The following is a 7,196-nucleotide window of genomic DNA, read 5'->3' as shown; positions in this document are numbered from 1 at the left end:
AGACAAGCCTATGGCGCAGGGATGATTCCCACCCAACATCACTGAAGAGGAGCCTGGGGCGGAGCGAGGCTGGGACTACACTACAGTAGGTAAGGGCAGGGGCTCTGGCTCAGGCTATCTGATTTGAAACTTGGCTCCACTGCTTAGTCACTGGCAGACTAGGGATAAGTTATTTCACCCCCAAGTTTGTTTAACCCCACAATGGAGATAATAAGGATACTGACCTCGCTCGGGAGTAAATGAGATAATATATGTAAACACCTTGGCTGACACACAGCAAGGGCTCAGACGTCGTTGTTGCTAACGGCAGAGGTCACAGAGTGAGCGCCTGGGAGGGCTCCAGCTTGACTTCAAGGCCAACTCTAAAGCCAACACTCTCGGGAGAGGCTCAGTGCCCTCACGTTTCTGCTGGCTCACTGGCATTGACTTTCGAGGCTTTCTTTCCAACTGGGCCTCGTGAAGCAGCTGAGGGACTCCTTCCTACCTTGTAGATGTGCAGAAGCTAGGTGCTAGATTTCAGCGCAGAGTGGTGAAAGCTGGAACGGTGGAGGAAACAAGGGCTCGAGGCAAACCCCTGACAATCAGCACTTCCAGGAGGAGAAGGGAAGCTGTTACAGAGACTGCTCTGGGCATTACCACCCTGTATCTGCTCTTCCCCCCTCTCCCCTCCTGACAAAGCCTTGATTTTATCGATGATGGCAATACCCAACCCAAAGACTATACTTTCTAGCCTCTAGCATAACATGCCACTCAATTCTGACCAATTAAATATAAAACGAAACGTCAAGTGGAACTTCGAAAGAAGCTGCTTAAAAGAAAGCTGACTCAGCTTGGATGTGTGCCCTGGCCCTTTTCTGTTCTCTAGAAAGGTGATGTGATAACTGGAGCTCTGGCAGCTGTTTTGATCCCTCATGGGACCTTGAAACTGAAGCTGGCAGCAGGATGTTCCAGCACAAAGCCGGAAGGAGCCAAGGCCCTTGATGACTTCATGGTGTCACTGTGCCATCCTTAAACTGCCTACCTTCAGGCTTTTCGAATGTGAGACTATAAACTCTCATGCGTTTAAGCCAGACTTTGGGAGGATTTCAGTTCCTCCAACTGAATGCAATTCCTAACTGATTCAGAAAGCTTCCTGGGAAAGGAATAATTTGCATGGGCCCTTAAGGTAAGTAATTCTAAGCTGTCTAAGAAACAGCCAGCCCAAAGCATGAGGGGCTGAAATGTGTCACACATGTTAGAGTTGACAGGGATACCCAAGGAAGTGGACACTCCGAGTTTCAGCCACACAGGACTCCCGGCTAAACACATCATACATTCATTGTAATGTGTGCTCACCTGGCCTCCTCTTGAGTAACTCCAGGACCCGAAACTTCAGTTCTAATTGCTCACCAGCTCTTCCTTTCCTTATACTGAATCAAAATCAACGCGATTTTCAGGGAGCCAGGCACTATGATCTCCATTTCGCAGACGAGGAACCTGAGGATTAAGGAGGTGTACTGATCTGACCTGGGTTACACAGCTGGTAATGGCAGAGCTGGGACTTGAATCCCAGATGGCCTAAGTCCATTGCCCACTATTGAATATGAAATGCTAGCATGTGGCAAAATTACCAGGAGAGCTTATTAAAGCACAGATTGCTGGGTCCTACCCCATTGTCTCCGATTCAGAAGGTCTGGGGCTGAGCCTAGAGTTTGCACAGCTAATAAGGCCCCAGGGGCTGCTGATGCTGCTTCTCCATAAAACTACTTGGAAAACCACTGGATTGGAGCATTAGCTGGGGACAGGGGTCTCCTTGTGGCATGTACAGAGTGGGTACTCTCAGGTTCAACAGGAGTAATAGGAAGTGAGCTGGCACAGAGTAGCAGGGGAAGGCATCCAAGCAGGAGAGCCCAAGCAGACCTGGAGACTCAGAAGAGAAAGGGTGGGGTAATTGGAATGCGCCTGGCCCACCAGCCTCAGGGCAAGAAAAGGCTCTTCAGCCAGGAGGGCTCTGGCCTGGGCACGGGGGCAGCATGGTGCCTGTGATGGGAGGGTCCGCCCTCAGCCACTTGGTTAGTGTGAATTATCTCCTCACACCCCCTCCTCCTTAGCAAAAAGAAAATAACCTGGGAACCTGGCTGAGCTCTGCAGACATCTCTCATGACACATTGGGAGATTTGGGAGAGGCTGGCAAGGCCCTCCCAGTCTCCACCCTTCTCAGTGACACATGGAAGCCCCACACAGCATCACAGTCCAGCATCTCCTTACTTGTCTAGGAATTTCTTTACCTCCAAGGAAGGCAGCCTTGGGCATGCGGGGAAGAGCCTGACACTCCACCACTATTGCTTGTTGTGTCCTTTCTGAGTTTCAGTTTGCTCACCTGTAAAATAGAAACCAGGAGTCCTTGCCCATGCTCCCTACCTCTCAAGGTGGCCAGCAAGGCTCCTGAGAGATGAGATGCACAGAGTACTTTATGGACTGCAAAGTACCATACAGAGATATAGGTTCAGTTCTCACCTGATGGCACAGCCTGGGCTGGCCCAGCGGTGGCCTCTCCTTCTTGGTGCTGAAAAGCTTCCAACCTTAACCCCGACTTTCCTGGACACCTGCCATTCTCCTCTGGAAACCCCAGTGAGGCACTATGATTTAGCAAAGGGGAGCTTCGCCTGGAGCTCTGGAGCTCCTGAGCCCTCATGTCTGCTATGTGCCAGGCCAGGATAGGTGGCACCTGAACTGAGCCCAGGCCCAGCAGGAATGCTGAGAATTCCAAACTGGTTAGCTGCTGGCAGGTTCCAGCTGAAATGCAAACAGACACCGCCCTCAGTCCCCCGGCTGGATTTCTTTGGCTTATTGGCTCCCAGCCTCCAGAATGGCTAATGCTGACCCACTGGGAAGAGAGTCAGGATGAAGAACATTTTTGTAGGCCAGAAACCAATCTGAATCTCATTACAAAGCTCCAACCAGATGTGAGAGATTCCATGAGCCCATAAGAGGTTGCTTGAACTGAAGACTATGGTGTAAATACTTTCCTACATATTCGTGCGAGGGGGTTTTCTTTTTGTGTCTTAAAACGGTGCCCTGTTGGCTTGTCAGTTTTCAGGAAATAAATTCCTAGAGGGCTGGGAGTCGATTTACAGGGATGAGGAATTGAAAATAGTGCTGATGGGTGTGACAATGGTAAGGATTATGGTGTTGGGGTTGATGCTGGTGGGTACAGTTTAAGGAGCCAGGAAGAGGAGGAGGAGGGGAGACAGGAGAAGTGGTGGTGCTGGGGGAGAGGTGGATGTGAAGGTGAAGAAGGTAGATGGGAGGCTGATGCAGATGAATACAGTGAGTGAGAGGGTGATGAAGGTAGTGATCTGAGTTGTCCATACCCCTCTGAAGGCACTGTTCCCTCTTCTCTCCGTATATGTCTGCTTCCGCTTCTAGAACCTACCTCCTTTGGGGCAGGGCCTGTGTCTCACTTACCTTGGTGTCCTAGTACCTCCCCCAGTGGCCTGCACACAGTGGATGTCAACAGTGCTTTCTTCTGAATGAAGGAGTAAGGGAGGTGGGGAGCAGCAGGTGTGGCAGGGACCGCCATGATGGCTGGGAGGAAGTGGCCATGTTGGAACAATCTTATGTGGGGCAGAGGCACCACAGAATGGAAGTCCATGCCCCTGGAGACTGGAACTGGCCCCAGGAGGCACAGCAAATGGTGCTCCACGACACCGGCTGGGTGCAGAATGAGAACCAGGGTTCTGGGCCCAGTAGGGCCCAGCCTGGGGACAGCAGCAGAAAATTTCAAAATTTGTTGATCTGCTGAGCCTGCCTGCTGGGTGCACACTGTTTTCCCATAATCATCTTTTCTTTTAAAGGTTTTATTTATTTATTTGACAGACAGAGATCACAAATAGGCAGAGGCGGGGGGGGGGGGGTGGGGGGGGTGGAAGCAGGCTCCCTGCTGAGCAGAAAGCCTGATGTGGGGCCTGATCCCAGGACCCTGGGATCATGACCTAAGCCGAAGGCAGAGGCTTAACACATTGAGCCACCCAGGTGCCCCTCCCGTAATCATCTTTTGTCTGGCTGAACAATAGAGATGAGGGGGATGGCCAGACAGGTGGGACATAGCTTGATAGGACCCAGGAAGAGGACAGGAGGCTTCCCCACTACTGACAAACAGCTTCCCACTCCATGTCTCCCTTCTTAGCTCAGACACTCAGCTGCAGCTCCCACAGTGACCCCAGAGACTGCTGAGAATCCTCGGGGTCCCACCCCCAGCCAGGCTGGCTCACATACCTCCCTGCACACCTCTTTCCCTCTGAAGCTTCCAGGCTTTTGATAAATGCCGGCCAGTTCAGCCCTTGAGGAAGGCATGCCGCTCCTGGGAGGAGCCTTGTCGACATTCCATTCGACACTCTGGGAGAAGGATAGCCCAGCAAGGGAGCGGGGTGGGGCTTGGGCCTGCAGCCCAATTCCCTGCAGAACAAAAAGAGATTTCTCTCTCCTTTGCACCAGCTGCTGAGTCCCCAGCCCTGGTTCAATCATTTTTCAAATTGTAATAAATTAACATTTTCTGGAGCAGGAAAACCACACAGAGAGGCCAAATTACCAAATTTGGGGATGGACTCGAACCCCTCTGGGCCTGCTTTCCCTCCCTCCCCCCATTCTTGCTAGGGACTGGGGAGGACAGAGCCCCAAGAAACAGCTTCTTCCATTTCAGTCACACCTTTCCTTGTGCTGGCTGGGCCCCACCCCCTGTTCCCTGCACACAGCCCTGCCTGTCACCTCCTCTTTGTTGACATTCCCTGGGTCTCTCCCACCTCACGGAATGTAGTGCAGGCCTGTTTATTCCCATCTGGCAGGCCAGCCAAAGGACCTGGGAAAGGGTAGAGGAGGAAGACTGGAGTGAGAACACAGGCTCAGCCTGATCTTGGGACCCTGAGGCAGAAATTAGAAGTCCTGACACCCCAATTCCCCAAACCTAAAATCAATTTTTCCCCCCACTGAATTGTGAAATTGACAGTTTAGATAGGACAAGGAAACCCGCAGGCTCTTGGAATCCTTCTCTTGTCTTAGTTGGGTTGAAGCTCCCCATTCTAAGCCCTCAAGGAATGACATTCTAGAAATTAACTTTGTTCTCTGGAAGTTTTTCTTTATATACCAGATCCTTCCTTGCGGAGGCACACGAGTGTTCACTTATTTGTGACGGTGTGGTTGACATTTGCTGAGTGCTTACAATGTATCAAGCAGCAGGTCGGGTGCTTTCCCTGTGTCATCTCATTGAATCCTAGCATAATGGCTCCAGGTAAACGTCACTACCCCTGGGTAGCTAATGCGGTTTCCGTGTGACAGAAACCAAGGTTTGGAAAAGTAAAGTGACTTCCCCAAGGTCACACATTAGAAGCAGCATTTGTATCCAGACCTACTAGTCGCCAAAGCCATACTTTCTTCTCCCCACCTGTCCCATCCCCTTTCCTGTGTTCAGGGGGCCCAGTGGCCCATCACACCCTTCCCACGGGGCTCCTTTCTCCTCAGATCCCAGAGTGTCCACACACCTGAACCAGCTTTACTGACCTCTGTCACAAGCTGAGTTGGTGGCCCTCTCAGGGCCACCCAGTCCTCACCCTTAGTGGTGGGGAGCTGGACTCTTGGCCTTAGGATGGAACAAGGTGGCTGGCTTGAGTGGGAAGCAGGCACAGGGCAAGCTGTGTGGAAGGGGACTGCAGCCGCTCACACACTGGAGTGGGGTGACTCTCAAGAGTTTTGTCTCACCAGGGCATGAGCTGAACTGGACATTGTCACAGGGGAACTCTTCTCTTTGATTTTTCCTAAAGGCAGAAGTGAATGGTGGAGAGTCCCGCTATGGTCTGAGCACTGGGACCGTTGCTCCCCTCAGCTCTGAAAGTGTTAGAGTTTGGTGGCACGAAGTCCTTCACACTCTGGCTCCCATCTACCTTCTGGGACTTATTTCCCACTCCTTGTCTTTATATACTCCATGGTTTAACCAAACTCAATATTCCTCCTCCTTGCCTTCCTTCACTTGTACTGCTCCCACTGCCTGAAACACCCACTCTCCCTACTTTCAGCTATGCAAATCCTACCCACCAAGTAGGGCCCAGCTTAACCCTACTTCCTATAGGGAGCTGTCCTTGTCCTCCTCTCCATGACACTTCCCTCTTCTCTGCCCCCTGAGCTGAAAGAAACTTCCCTCCTCAGAACCCCAACGGCACTTCATCTGACCCTGTCTTAAGGCAATATAGCTACATTCTCCGTGGAAGTGTAATCATCCGGATCTACTCCTTTGATCCCCTCTAGACTGGGAACTCTCTGAGGGAGAAGGTATGTCAGATTCATTTTTGTATTTCCCAGGCCCTCAGTTTCTTAGGAATGTGTTGAGCGTCTCCTTCCCATCCTACATGGTAAGAAGAACACGGCTTTGGAGTCAGAGACTCCCGGGCCTTTAGCCCCGTTCTGGTTCTTCACAACTGGTGCCCTTGGGCCAGGTACCCTCCCAATCTGAGACCTGCTTTTCCTCAGCTTTTATAGGATGAAAATAGTACTCACTACCACTCAGGGTATAGTAAATATTAAATGTGGGACTAAAAGGCCGAGCCTCCACTCCCTCTTGGCACATGGTTGGTATCCAATAAATGTTTGCTTGTCATTCCTCCCTTGGAGTGAGTCTAATGAATGGATGAACGAACGAGGAGATGAATCAATGCTGCACCTTCCAGACGGCTTTAGCCTAAGGTGCAGGGCCTTCCTTGGCCTGGCTGCCCTCTCCTCCAGGCAGACCTGCCCACCAGCAACACCCGTCCCCGACACCCCTCTGTTCTGGTCCCGGCCACCCCAGGCCCACAGTTTACGTGCTGAAATTCCCAGAAGCTGAGACTTCCAAACAAACCCCCCAAGTTTGGATTTTTCAGCCATGCTATTAAAACAGTCATTTTCAGCCGCCTAATGTTTCCAACTTCTGCTCTAATCCAGCGGGTAAATATTTACGGAGCCTGACACCACTCCTGGGCCACTCGCTCTGCTGCCAAACATTCATTTCCCTTGCAGCTTCACTGGTTTGATATTTTTAGGAGCAGGGGAGGATAGAGGGGTGTGTGTGTGTGTGTGTGTACACGCTGCAAGCACGCCTGCTGGGTGTGCGTGTGAGGGGTAGTGGCTGGTAAGAGAGGCTCAGCCTTCCTTATGGTGAGTTCCCCAGTGAGGGGAGACAGGACAAAGTA

The 7,196-nt window shown here is 51.6% G+C and overlaps 1 long non-coding RNA gene across 1 annotated transcript; it reads right to left on the bottom strand.

Moving 5' to 3' along the window:
• Nucleotides 1–233: 233 nt before the first annotated feature.
• Nucleotides 234–2,580, bottom strand: LOC125091811 (uncharacterized). Its single transcript, XR_007124761.1, has 4 exons — nucleotides 2,497–2,580; nucleotides 2,268–2,359; nucleotides 1,336–1,476; nucleotides 234–536 (listed from the first exon to the last, which is right to left on the bottom strand). It is a non-coding gene; the product is annotated as an uncharacterized LOC125091811 (long non-coding RNA).
• Between the last annotated feature and the right edge of the window lie 4,616 nt (nucleotides 2,581–7,196).

This window comes from Lutra lutra, chromosome X (genome assembly GCF_902655055.1).
Source record: "Lutra lutra chromosome X, mLutLut1.2, whole genome shotgun sequence".
Classification (NCBI taxonomy): Eukaryota; Metazoa; Chordata; class Mammalia; order Carnivora; family Mustelidae; genus Lutra; species Lutra lutra.
The sequence above is the reverse complement of the archived record's forward strand: the minus strand, read 5'-3'. Positions and strand labels throughout refer to the sequence as shown.